We start from the raw sequence: 15033 nt of genomic DNA on the forward strand, positions 1-15033 counted from the left end.
TCCTGAGTTACAGGCAGTTAGATTTGGGTCCTGAGTTACAGGCAGTTAGATTTGGGTCCTGAGTTACAGGCAGTTTGATGATTTGGGTCCTGAGTTACAGGCAGTTTGATTTGGGTCCTGAGTTACAGGCAGTTTGATTTGGGTCCTGAGTTACAGGCAGTTAGATTTGGGTCCTGAGTTACAGGCAGTTTGATGATTTGGGTCCTGAGTTACAGGCAGTTAGATTCGGGTCCTGAGTTACAGGCAGTTTGATGATTTGGGTCCTGAGTTACAGGCAGTTTGATGATTTGGGTCCTGAGCTACAGGCAGTTAGATTCGGGTCCTGAGCTACAGGCAGTTAGATGTGGGTCCTGAGCTACAGGCAGTTAGATTTGGGTCCTGAGCTACAGGCAGTTAGATTTGGGTCCTGAGCTACAGGCAGTATGTCATTTTAGGCAAAAATTGAAAAAAGCAATTGTAGGAGCCGAGCTATAAAGGAAAAGAGGGGGGGTGTAGCCCTGGAAAGCTGGGATCCTCCTCTTTTTAACAGAGGCCATCAAAACTGCTTTCAAAGTTGTTTTCCCCCACCCATTGCATTAAGATTTTGTTGTGCATTGATTGCTTGACAGAATGCGTGTTTCTCTCCCTACGGCACTCGCAACTTTGAAGACGCCTGCGACATAAATATTTATCTGGCGTAGAACGCACAGCAACAAGCCCACTAGTAAACTACTCTGCTATGGATTTGTTCTGTTCATTACTCATTTTGTTGGCAGAGGAAAAAGGTAATGTAGCCGGTGCCTCCTCTGTTACAACATGCATGTCCTTCATACTGACTTTTCTAGACTAGACAAATGAAACTTTGAAATCGAAAGAAGCCTATTTTTAATTTATGAAGTGGGGGGAAAAAGTAGCCGGCAGAAAACGAGTCTGTTTGGCTGACGGCCGGCGTGTGTGTGTGTGTGTGTGTGTTTGCGGGTCAGCAACAGAAACCGCAGAGCACATTTGATTCATTATAAGGGTCTGACATAGTTGATTAAAGTTGGCTTGATGCCACGGCTGTTGATGCTAGGCTGAAATTACACTGTTGTCTTGTCTCGATTCTCAACTGTCAGGTCAGAGGTCATAGTTGGGCTGTAATGATACCCACGAGTGTCAGGTCAGAGGTCATAGTTGGGCTGTAATGAAAACCACGGGTGTCAGGTCAGAGGTCATAGTTGGGCTGTAATGAAAACCACGGGTGTCAGGTCAGAGGTCATAGTTGGGCTGTAATGAAAACCACAGGTGTCAGGTCAGAGGTCATAGTTGGGCTGTAATGAAAACCACGGGTGTCAGGTCAGAGGTCATAGTTGGGCTGTAATGAAAACCACGCGTGTCAGGTCAGAGGTCATAGTTGGGCTGTAATGAAAACCAAGCGTGTCAGGTCAGAGGTCATAGTTGGGCTGTAATGAAAACCAAGCGTGTCAGGTCAGAGGTCATAGTTGGGCTGTAATGAAAACCACGGGTGTCAGGTCAGAGGTCATAGTTGGGTCAGGTCCTAATACAGCTACACTTTATAAACATGAAAATAACAAAATGCTGGTTTCTCAAAACATTGTTGACTGGTCTACAAAGTAAGGAAATCAAATGTGCGTTGTTCTTTTTAAAAACTCAACCACTCTATGCTGTGCTAATTAGACAAGTTAAATTAGTTCCTCTTTATAACGAACAGTTTGGCGTTTTGAAAATGGATAGCGTATGTTTAAAATCCAGATGAAAATGTCTTTCCCTTCCGTGACAAACCGACTGCAAATATCACCTAACCACAGACGACATTCAAATTAACACAGAGTAAACAGGGCCAATCTTCAACATATTGCAGATGCAAATATATATTGAAATATAACATTCTAATTGAACAGGATAATGAAAGTTCACATAAGTATCAAGTGAATATAGATCTACCAATCTGTTAGTGTTTTTACTGATGTCAAATTTGCTTATGAATTATTAAGTGATTTAACTTGTACCAAACCGGTAGAATTGCAATTGAATTGGCTACAATGGGACATTAAAGTAGTCACTAACTACATCGGAGTCTCCTGCTACTGTCCTCCCTACCACTGACTGTAATGTTCAGCTCATAGTGTCTCCTGTTACTGTCCTCCCTACCACTGACTGTAATGTTCAGCTCATAGTGTCTCCTGTTACTGTCCTCTCTTCCACTGACTGTTATGTTCAGCTCATAGTGTCTCCTGTTACTGTCCTCTCTTCCACTGACTGTTATGTTCAGCTCATAGTGTCTCCTGTTACTGTCCTCTCTTCCACTGACTGTTATGTTCAGCTCATAGTGTCTCCTGTTACTGTCCTCTCTTCCACTGACTGTTATGTTCAGCTCATAGTGTCTCCTGTTACTGTCCTCTCTTCCACTGACTGTTATGTTCAGCTCATAGCTGTTTTCTTTCTCTCTCTGTCATCCGGTGGTCATCCCAAGAGTGTTAAAACAGTCTGGACAATCTCGCTCTCTGTCTCTCTCTCTCTCTCCCTCTCTGTCTCTCTCTCACTCTCTCCCTCTCTCTCTCTCTCTCTCTCTCTCTCTCTCTCTCTCTGTGTCTCTCTCTCTGTGTCTCTCTCTCTGTGTGTCTCTCTCTCTTTGTCTCTGTCTCTCTCTCTCTCTCTCTCTCTCTCTCTCTGTCTGTGTCTCTCTGCCTCTCTCTCTCTCGCTCTCTCTCTCTCTCTCTCTCTCTCTCTCTCTCTTGCTCTCTCTGTGTCTCTCTCTGTTTCTCTGCCTCTCTCACTGTCTCTCTCTCCCCAGTGAATTTCACCTTCCCAGGCTCTTACTGACACCTACAATCTTCCCTCTTTCCACTAACAAACATCCTCACCTGCTGATCACCGACTGACACAGTAGAGAACACTACAGTGTATTGTACAGTACTGGACATATCTACTTTACTGTGCTGGGCTGGAGATGTCTATGATTGGTTTAGATTTGGTCTGGTCCAAACAAATGTGGTCTTGTTTGGGGGTGGAGCTCATTCCTAGCCACCGTGCTTCTACCCCTGCATTGCTTGCTGTTTGGGGTTTTAGGCTGGGTTGGGAGGCTAAATACATTCTCTGTACAGTGTGTTAGTAAATCCCAGTTCATTTGTCCTTTCAGAGAACAATGAGACATGACCCCCCCCCCCCCCCCCCCTCCCACAGGGCCATGCTGGATGCAACTCCACTTTCACAGAAACCCTTTCATTACTCAGCTGAGGTGTGCAGTGTGGATATCTCTCTCACCTAGAAACCTCCCTCTAACACACGTTAGACCGGTCAGCAGCATTCAGAGACTATCTATGGCATCCTGAAGCCCCTGGCCGTGCTGCTGCTCCAGTTTCAACTGTTCTGCCTGCGGCTAGGGAACCCTGACCTGTTCACCGGACGTGCTACCTGTCCCAGACCTGCTGTTTTCAACTCTCTAGAGACAGCAGGAGTGGTAGAGATACTCTGAATGATCGGCTATGAAAAGCCAACTGATATTTACTCCTGAGGTGCTGACTTGCTGCACCCTCAACAATTACTGTGATTATTATTATTGGACCATGCTGGTCATCTATGAACATTTGAACATCTTGGCCATGTTCTCTTATAATCTCCACCCGGCACAGCCAGAAGAGGACTGGCCACCCCTCATAGCCTGGTTCCTCTCTAGGTTTCTTCCTAGGTTCTGGCCTTTCTAGGGAGTTTTTCCTAGCCACCGTGCTTCTACACCTGCATTGCTTGCTGTTTGGGGTTTTAGGCTGGGTTTCTGTACAGCACTTTGAGATATCAGCTGATGTAAGAAGGGCTTTATAAATACATTTGATTTGGAGCTAATGTTCTCAGTGCTGTCTTTTTCGTTGGTGACGACATTGGAGAATGCTTCCTTCCTGATACTTTACATTCGGAGGATTCAGGTGTAGCTAGGCTAGCCCATATCCCAATCATTGTCACACCTTTTGTATTTAGTAGCCTCGGCACTATAGTAAATAGATAATTAGCATTATCTATAGCCTACACAGTGTAGGTCATCTTGCAGGACATATGGATTTGGAAGGGAAATGGTTCACCCAAATATACCTGGGTACTGTTTAATTTATACCCAAATATACCTGGGTACTGTTTAATTTATACCCAAATATACCTGGGTACTGTTTAATTTATACCCAAATATACCTGGGTACTGTTTAATTTATACCCTAATATACCTGGGTACTGTTTAATTTATACCCAAATATACCTGGGTACTGTTTAATTTATACCCAAATATACCTGGGTACTGTTTAATTTATACCCAAATATACCTGGGTACTGTTTAATTTATACCTGGGTACTGTTTAATTTATACCCAAATATACCTGGGTACTGTTGTTTAATTTATACCCAAATATACCTGGGTACTGTTGTTTAATTTATACCCAAATATACCTGGGTACTGTTTAATTTATACCCAAATATACCTGTGTTCTGTTGCAGTCATCCCCAGTTTTGCTGCTCTACACTCCTCTCCTTCAGGCTTCTGGCATCGGATCAACTGTTGTTTAATTTATACCCAGAAGAGAAGATGACTTTGGAATAGTTGGATGCTATTTATGATTCACTTTGGACCGAGTGACGAGGACATTGTACTGTGACTTCATCCGCGTCTGTTTTTCACAGGGTGTCTGATTAAACATGCATGACTCTGTGACTGGTAGGAACCGGGGGGGGGGGGGGGGGGGGGGGGCGCTCTCAGAGGGGAAAGACAAGCACTTAGAGTGGCAGAGAGACAGTCACAGAACACGTTGGTTAGAGACTCACTCTGCCTGCATGGAACTCCCCTCAACGTTAACCTGTTTTATGCTAGCGTTGTGACCTCTCCTACAACGTTAACCTGTTTTATGCTAGCGTTGTGACCTCTCCTACAACGTTAACCTGTTTTATGCTAGCGTTGTGACCTCTCCTACAACGGTAACCTGTTTTATGCTAGGGTTGTGACCTCTCCTACAACGTTAACCTGTTTTACGCTAGCGTTGTGACCTCTCCTACAACGGTAACCTGTTTTATGCTAGCGTTGTGACCTCTCCTACAATGTTAACCTGTTTTACGCTAGCGTTGTGACCTCTCCTACAACATTAACCTGTTTTATGCTAGCGTTGTGACCTCTCCTACAACGGTAACCTGTTTTATGCTAGCGTTGTGACCTCTCCTACAACGGTAACCTGTTTTATGCTAGCGTTGTGACCTCTCCTACAACGTTAACCTGTTTTATGCTAGCGTTGTGACCTCTCCTACAACGGTAACCTGTTTTACGCTAGCGTTGTGACCTCTCCTACAATGTTAACCTGTTTTATGCTAGCGTTGTGACCTCTCCTACAATGTTAACCTGTTTTATGCTAGCGTTGTGACCTCTCCTACAACGTTAACCTGTTTTACGCTAGCGTTGTGACTTCTCCTACAACGTTAACCTGTTTTACGCTAGCGTTGTGACCTTACTATCTTTCATGGCCAAATAGCTCTATTTTTCACGTCATCCAACAAACGTAAACACTTGGCGTTTGCTTAAATGGCACTGACACTTGGGTTGGAACCGATGCTTTGGTCAGATGACATGGGGGGGAAAAATAGCTTTTTGGCCGGTACAGTAGATAGGTGAATATAGCAATGTCATGTAGTCACATGCACAACTATACTGTGACTGTCTGGAACTAACCTGGACCCCCACAGCCCAATGGTACAGTCTGACAGAGGGGGGGGGGGGGGGGGTGTTCTCTAGTCTGGAACTAACCTGAACCCCCACAGCCCAATAGTACAGTCTGACAGGGGGATGTTCACTAATCTGGAACTAACCTGGACCCCTACAGCCCAATGGTACAGTCTGACAGGGGGGATGTTCTCTAGTCTGGGACTAACCTGGACCCCTACAACCCAATGGTACAGTCTGACAGGGGGGATGTTCACTAGTCTGGAACTAACCTGGACCCCTACAGCCCAATGGTACAGTCTAACAGGGGGATGTTCACTAGTCTAGAACTAACCTGGACCCCCACAGCCCAATGGTACAGTCTGACAGGGGGGATGTTCTCTAGTCTGGAAGACTTAAAATAACTTAACATTCTTAGTCCATTTCCTTCTGTACCCCGTCCGGTGGCTGCCCTCTCTTAGCTCAGCTTCAGTTTATGGAAATACACATATAAACTACTTTCAATGGTATTTTAGGCAGCTCGGGGTCACCTAGAATACCTACAGAATACACATTGAGGACAAGGCATTGATTAGTGTGTCATACTGTATTTGAATGCTGTATCAATATGGTATTACATAATAATTTTAATACAATACAATTGGGCATTGTAACGATGTGTTGGCCACACACACACACACACACACACACACACACACACACACACACACACACACACACACGTTGCATAAGTATGTTTTGTCACTCAAGGGAGTCACAATTTAGCGACAACTAAGTATTTTTTTAAACTCCTGCGTTTGTCTGGATGTGTCTGTGTAGATCCTACATGCATAATTACTGTATTTCCTCAATTAGCCATGAAATCCCTAGTTTTCACAGTGGCTGTTTTGTGGCTTGCAGGTAGCCTAGAAGTTAGGAGCGTTGGGCCAGTAACCAAAATCCCCGAGCCAACTAGGTGAGGAATCTGCCGATGTGCCCTTGAGCAAGGCACTTAACTTGTTAGTTGCTCTGGAGAGACTGTGAAATGAGAAAAAATGAAGGGGAAAATAATGGAAGCTGTGCGGTGCCCAGCTCTCTAGCATTTAGAGTCCTAGCCAATGAGCTTCAGCACTTCAGCACGCCACTTGAGTGACAGCTAGCAAGATGCATAGAGAGAGAGTGATGACGTGGTGCACATATCTGCTCATACAGAGGGCTTCAGAAGTCATCTCTCCTCATACAGAGGTCTCCAGAAGTCATCTCTCCTCATACAGAGGTCTCCAGAAGTCATCTCTCCTCATACAGAGGTCTCCAGAAGTCATCTCTCCTCATACAGAGGTCTCCAGAAGTCATCTCTCCTCATACAGAGGTCTCCAGAAGTCATCTCTCCTCATACAGAGGGCTCCAGAAGTCATCTCTCCTCATAGAGAGGTCTCCAGAAGTCATCTCTCCTCATAGAGAGGGCTTCAGAAGTCATCTCTCCTCACACAGAGGGCTTTAGAAGTCATCTCTCCTCATACAGAGGGCTTCAGAAGTCATCTCTCCTCATACAGAGGGCTTCAGAAGTCATCTCTCCTCATACAGAGGGCTTCAGAAGTCATCTCTCCTCATACAGATGGCTTTAGAAGTCATCTCTCCTCACACAGAGGGTTTTAGAAGTCATCTCTGCTCACACAGAGGGTTTTAGAAGTAATCTCTGCTCATACAGAGGGTTTTAGAAGTCATCTCTCCTCACACAGAGGGCTTCAGAAGTCATCTCTCCTCATACAGAGGGCTTCAGAAGTCATCTCTCCTCATACAGAGGGCTTTAGAAGTCATCTCTCCTCACACAGAGGGCTTTAGAAGTCATCTCTCCTCATACAGAGGGCTTCAGAAGTCATCTCTCCTCACACAGAGGGCTTCAGAAGTCATCTCTCCTCACACAGAGGTCTCCAGAAGTCATCTCTCCTCCTACAGAGGGCTTTAGAAGTCATCTCTCCTCACACAGAGGGCTCCAGAAGTCATCTCTCCTCATACAGAGGGCTCCAGAAGTCATCTCTCCTCATACAAAGGGCTTTAGAAGTCATCTCTTCTCACACAGAGGTCTCCAGAAGTCATCTCTCCTCACACAAAGGGCTTTAGAAGTCATCTCTCCTCACACAGAGGGCTTCAGAAGTCATCTCTCCTCACACAGAGGTCTCCAGAAGTCATCTCTCCTCACACAGAGGTCTCCAGAAGTCATCTCTCCTCACACAGAGGGCTTTAGAAGTCATCTCTCCTCATACAGAGGGCTTTAGAAGTCATCTCTCCTCATACAGAGGGCTTTAGAAGTCATCTCTCCTCATACAGAGGGCTTTAGAAGTCATCTCTCCTCACACAGTTCACTTTAGAAGTCATCTCTCTTCACACAGAGGGCTTTAGAAGTCATCTCTCCTCATACAGAAGGCTTTAGAAGTCATCTCTCCTCACACAGAGGGCTTTAGAAGTCATCTCTCCTCATACAGATGGCTTTAGAAGTCTTGTTTTGATTTGGTGATTTTGTGCATTTATCAAAAGATCCTATCAGGTAGCCTGTTTTTTTGATGTGTCCATATAAACAGGATTAATAAGGACATTCTTCTTCTTCTAGCAAAGCATGTAAACATTTTAATCAAACTATAATATTAATTTGACTATCCACAATAATCGTGTTATTGTGTGCATACTGAGATCGGATCGTAACACCATCCACACTACACGATAAAGGCAAAAAAAGAATCGGACACTGCCAGAACTTTGTGGGAGCCTAGACCCTGTCGCAGGCCTAGACCCTGTCGCAGGCCTAGACCCTGTCGCAGGCCTAGACCCTGTCGCAGGCCTAGACCCTGTCGCAGACCTAGACCCTGTCGCAGGCCTAGACCCTGTCGCAGACCTAGACCCTGTCGCAGACCTAGACCCTCACACCTAGCTACACACACACAACTCACACACACCTAGCTACACACACACAACTCACACACACCTAGCTACACACACACCTAGCTACACACACACACACCTAGCTACACACACAACTCACGCTCCTAGCCACACACACACAAACCTAGCCACACACACACACACACACACACACCTAGCCACACACACACACACACACACACACACATACACCTCACACACCTAGCTACACACACACCTAGCTACACACACACACACCTAGCTACACACACAACTCACACACCTAGCCACACACACACAAACCTAGCCACACACACACACACACACACACCTAGCCACACACACCTAGCCACACACACACACACACACACACACACACACACACACACACACACACACCTAGCTACACTCACAACTCTCTCACACACACACACACACACACACACACCTAGCTACACACACACACACACACACACACACACACACACACCTAGCTACACTCACAACTCTCTCACACACACATCTTGGCAAACAGTGTGTGGCCCAATAGTGCCCAGAGCTGATGAAAATGTTGAAGGCAGAGCTAATTTTGACCATCTGCTCTAAAAGGAGGTGTGAGTCAGGGCTCTGTCTGTGGTGTTGGGTTGGCTGTGTGTCTGTGGTGTTGGGTTGGCTGTGTGTCTGTGGTGTTGGGTTGGCTGTGTGTCTGTGGTGTTGGGTTGGCTGTGTGTCTGTGGTGTTGGGTTGGCTGTGTGTCTGTGGTGTTGGGTTGGCTGTGTGTCTGTGGTGTTGGGTTGGCTGTGTGTCTGTGGTGTTGGGTTGGCTGTGTGTCTGTGGTGTTGGGTTGGCTGTGTGTCTGTGGTGTTGGGTTGGCTGTGTGTCTGTGGTGTTGGGTTGGCTGTGTGTCTGTGGTGTTGGGTTGGCTGTGTGTCTGTGGTGTTGGGTTGGCTATGTGTCTGTGGTGTTGGGTTGGATTTGAAACAGCCTGAATCATAGACAGGTTCATATGAACAAACCACTTTATACATCTAGGCATTATTTGTTAACGTAGACAGAGGCTTGTTCATACGACTGTAACAATACATATTTAAATAAATAAATCAATCAACAGCCGGCATGCAGTAGGCCAAGAATAAAAGTGGTCTTTTCACGAAACATACAGGCGTATCTAAACATAAACTCAAATGAAAGAGGATCTTTCTGGTACATTGACTTGGTGTTGACGCTGCTGAAGAGGAGGAGTGTGATGAAGCCAGACAGCCAATCGGCTACGAGCTGAGAGGGGAGCTGCACTCGGTGGAAGAAGTGAAAAAATATTTGGATGTCACTTTCGCAAGTCAAGGGTTAAGTGAAGACAAGCTACAGGGGTAGGCTATCTAAAGGAAGAGTTTGGGAAAGAGCTGCAGTTCCCGGTGGGACAGTCTGGCAGATCTGGTAGATATTGTGGTAGATATTGTGGACAACACATTGACTGCAGCCATTTCTAGAATTTTATCCAGTTCGACTTGAGGTAAGACTACATCGTTCTAGGACGCTTTGCTGCTGAACCCCCCCCCCCCCCCCCTCTCAGAACGTGCTGAACCCCCCCCTCCTCTCTCTGAACGTGCTGAACCCCCCCCTCCTCTCTGAACGTGCTGAAACCCCCCCCCCCTCTCTGAACGTGCTGAACCCCCCCCCCCTCTCTGAATGTGCTGAACCCCCCCTCTCTGAACGTGCTGAACCCCCCCTCCCTCTCTGAACGTGCTGAACCCCCCCCCTCTCTCTGAACGTGCTGAACCCCCCCCCCCTCTCTCTGAACGTGCTGAACCCCCCCCCCCCTCTCTGAACGTGCTGAACCACCCCCCTCTCTCTGAACGTGCTGAACCCCCCCCTCTCTCTCTGAACGTGCTGAACCCCCCCCCCCCCCCCCCTCTGAACGTGCTGAACCCCCCCCTCTCTGAACGTGCTGAACCCCCCCCCTCTCTGAACATGCTGAACCCCCCCCCCCCCCCCCTCTGAACATGCTGAACCCCCCCCCCTCTCTGAACGTGCTGAACCCCCCCCCTCTCTGAACATGCTGAACCCCCCCCCCCCCCCCTCTGAACATGCTGAACCCCCCCCCCTCTCTGAACGTGCTGAACCCCCCCCCTCTCTGAACATGCTGAACCCCCCCCCCCCCCCCCCCTCTGAACATGCTGAACCCCCCCCCCCCCCCCTCTGAACATGCTGAACCCCCCCCCCCCTCTGAACGTGCTGAACCCCCCCCCCTCTCTGAACATGCTGAACCCCCCCCCCCCCCCTCTGAACATGCTGAACCCCCCCCCCCCCCCTCTGAACATGCTGAACCCCCCCCCCCCCCCCTCTGAACATGCTGAACCCCCCCCCCCCCCCTGAACTTGAAGTTTCTCACAGCAAGGAAATCATGTTCTGATGCTGATTGGCTTCTTTTTAAGCAGCTATGAAACAAGTGTTCTTCTCTTCTCAGGAAGACCAACTCTGAATATTTTATGTCTGTTTACCACTGATAACCTGAATGACCCTAGAAAGTTTTGGAAGGCTATTAAGTCTATGTCTGGTAACAGTAATGTTAATGAATTACCGTCATGTGTTTTGAAGGACTCTGTTGCTATATATGACAAAACTGAAATGCTGAATTGTTTCAATGAGCACTTTGTATCATCTGGTAGGCTGTTTGATTCAGTGTCCTCTGTCTCTGTCCAACCCTGTGTGGATGAACCAGTGTCCTCTGTCTCTGTCCAACCCTGTGGGGGATGAACCAGTGTCCTCTGTCTCTGTCCAACCCTGTGGTGGATGAACCAGTGTCCTCTGTCTCTGTCCAACCCTGTGGTGGATGAACCAGTGTCCTCTGTCTCTGTCCAACCCTGTGTGGATGAACCAGTGTCCTCTGTCTCTGTCCAACCCTGTGGTGGATGAACCAGTGTCCTCTGTCTCTGTCCAACCCTGTGGTGGATGAACCAGTGTCCTCTGTCTCTGTCCAACCCTGTGTGGATGAACCAGTGTCCTCTGTCTCTGTACAACCCTGTTTGGATGAACCAGTGAGAGCTGGTCAAACTTTTAGCTTTTTGCCGTTCTCATTGCAGGAGGTACATAAAGCCCTGAAATCCTTAGACCAGAGAAAGCCTGCAGGTCCTGATCTTTTGGATCCCTGCTTTTTAAATCTGGCAGCTGATTTCATATCTAAACCACTTACATCTCTGTTCAATCTAACCCTGGAATGTAATGAAATTCCAAAGATCTGGAAATCAACATTTGTCCTTCCACTTTTAAAAAGGGGGAGATCCAACTCTTTTAAATAATTATAGGCCAATCTCAAAGCTGTCACCTCTGGTGAAAATACTTTGAAACCCTTGTGAGTGAACAGCTAAAATAGTTTTTATTTACTATTTTATCAATGTACCAATCGGGCTTCAGGAAGAAGCATAGCACAATTACAGCAGCCATGAAGGTTTTAAATGATATCACTGAAGTCCTTGACAAAAAACAGCACTGTGTCTCACTTTTTATTGATCTCTCTAAGGCTTTTGATGCAGTTGATCATGCTATACTAAGGCAGAGATTGTCGAGTTTGCTAACTATCTGTCTGATAGAACTCAGTGCACTCAATTTGATGGGCTTATGTCTGTTAAATTGTCTGTCTGTAATGATGTGCCCCAAGGCTCTGTACTTGGTCCTCTCTTATTCACTATTTATATAAATGACTTAGACAAAAATGTCCAAAATACGCAACTTAATTTTTATGCTGATGATACTGTTATTTACTGTTGTGCCTCGTCTCTTACAAAAGCTTTCCAGAACATGCAAACTGCTTTTTATACTGTTCAACATACCTTGTGTCAATTGAAGCTTATTCTCAATACTGACAAAACTAAACTAATGGTGTTTTCTAAAGCAAGAAATAGACCTCTGAACCTTTCACCTATTACTACCTGTCAAGGCATTGAGATTGAGACTGTAACCTCATATAAATATCTTGGAATTTTAATTGATGACGGCCTCTCTTTTAAATTGCATATTCAACAATTTACAAAAAAATTGAAGCTGAAATTGGGATTTTATTTTAGGAATAAGGCCTGTTTTTCTTTTGAAGCCAGAAGGAGGCTAGTATCAGCTACATTTATGCCTTTACTAGACTATGGGGATATTTTATATATGAATGCTTCCGCTCAGTGTTTGAGATCAATGGACACCCTTTACCATGGCACTTTGAGATTTATTTTAAACTGCAAAACCCTTACGCACCACTGCACTTTGTATACCAGGGTTGGCTGGCCTTCTCTAGTCACTCGTAGGCTCAGTCACTGGTATACTTTTATTTACAAAGCCATTTTGGGTTTACTACCTTTTTATTTGGGCATTTTTATTGTTCAGAAATGTGGTGGGTCGTCTCTTCGTTCACTGGACTTTATCCTGCTAACTGTTCCAAATGTCCGAACTGAGTTTGGCAAAAGGGCTTTTATGTCCTCTGCGCCATCGTCTTGGAACACCTTACAAAATACTTTTAAACTGGAAGAACTTGTCCCGATTGGTGTTTTTAAATCACTGATGAATGATTTTGAGACTGATTCCCTGACCTGTCAATGTTTTTAATTAACTGTTTTGGATTTTGTTATACTCTTGTGAATTCTATGGTTTTTACTTGATTACTTGTAGTTTTTCATGTTGTCTGTAATGACTTGGTGCTGCCTGTCTCGGCCAGGACGCTCTTGGAAAATAGATTTTTAAATCTCAATGAGCCCTTCCTGGTGAAATAAAGGTAAAATAAAAAAAGAATCCCGGGAAACTGGAGTAGGTTTGGGCGGTAAATCACGGTAACCTGGTTCACCGTGTGTGTGTGTGTGTGTGTGTGTGGAGAGACATCCTCTGAAGGTGTATCATCCTGTAGTCTCACTGGTCGGGAAACACCTCCATCTCTGCTGTGTATCTACAGTACAGTACTACATCTATCTACATCTACAGTACAGTACTACATCTATCTACATCTACAGTACAGTACTACAGTACTACATCTACAGTTCTACATCTACAGTACAGTTCTACATCTATCTACATCTACAGTACAGTACTACATCTATCTACATCTACAGTACTACATCTATCTACATCTACAGTACAGTACTACATCTATCTACATCTACAGTACAGTTCTACATCTACAGTACTACATCTACAGTACATCTATCTACATCTACAGTACAGTTCTACATCTATCTACATCTACAGTACTACATCTATCTACATCTACAGTACTACATCTACAGTACTACATCTATCTACATCTACAGTACTACATCTACAGTACTACATCTATCTACATCTACAGTACAGTTCTACATCTATCTACATCTACAGTACTACATCTACAGTACATCTATCTACATCTACAGTACAGTTCTACATCTATCTACATCTACAGTTCTACATCTACAGTACAGTGCTACATCTTTCTACATCTACAGTGCTACATCTATCTACATCTACAGTACTACATCTATCTACATCTACAGTACAGTTCTACATCTATCTACATCTACAGTTCTACAGTACAGTGCTACATCTATCTACATCTACAGTACAGTACTACATCTATCTACATCTACAGTACAGTACTACATCTATCTACATCTACAGTACTACATCTATCTACATCTACAGTACTACATCTACAGTACTACATCTATCTACATCTACAGTACAGTTCTACATCTATCTACATCTACAGTACTACATCTACAGTACATCTATCTACATCTACAGTACAGTTCTACATCTATCTACATCTACAGTTCTACATCTACAGTACAGTGCTACATCTTTCTACATCTACAGTGCTACATCTATCTACATCTACAGTACTACATCTATCTACATCTACAGTACAGTTCTACATCTATCTACATCTACAGTACAGTTCTACATCTATCTACATCTACAGTTCTACAGTACAGTGCTACATCTATCTACATCTACAGTACAGTACTACATCTATCTACATCTACAGTACAGTACTACATCTATCTACATCTACAGTACTACATCTATCTACATCTACAGTACTACATCTATCTACATCTACAGTACTACATCTATCTACAGTACAGTTCTACAGTACAGTACTACATCTACCTACATCTACACTACAGTACTACATCTACAGTACAGTACTACATCTATCTACATCTACACTACAGTACTACATCTACAGTACAGTACTACATCTATCTACATCTACACTACAGTACTACATCTATCTACATCTACAGTACTACATCTATCTACATCTACACTACAGTACTACATCTATCTACATCTACAGTACTACATCTATCTACATCTACAGTACTACATCTATCTACATCTACAGTACTACATCTATCTACATCTACAGTACTACATTACATCTATCTACATCTACAGTACAGTTCTACAGTACAGTACTACATCTATCTACATCTACAGTACAGTTCTACATCTAT

The sequence above is a fragment of the Oncorhynchus clarkii genome, chromosome 16 (genome assembly GCF_045791955.1).
Source record: "Oncorhynchus clarkii lewisi isolate Uvic-CL-2024 chromosome 16, UVic_Ocla_1.0, whole genome shotgun sequence".
Classification (NCBI taxonomy): domain Eukaryota; kingdom Metazoa; phylum Chordata; class Actinopteri; order Salmoniformes; family Salmonidae; genus Oncorhynchus; species Oncorhynchus clarkii.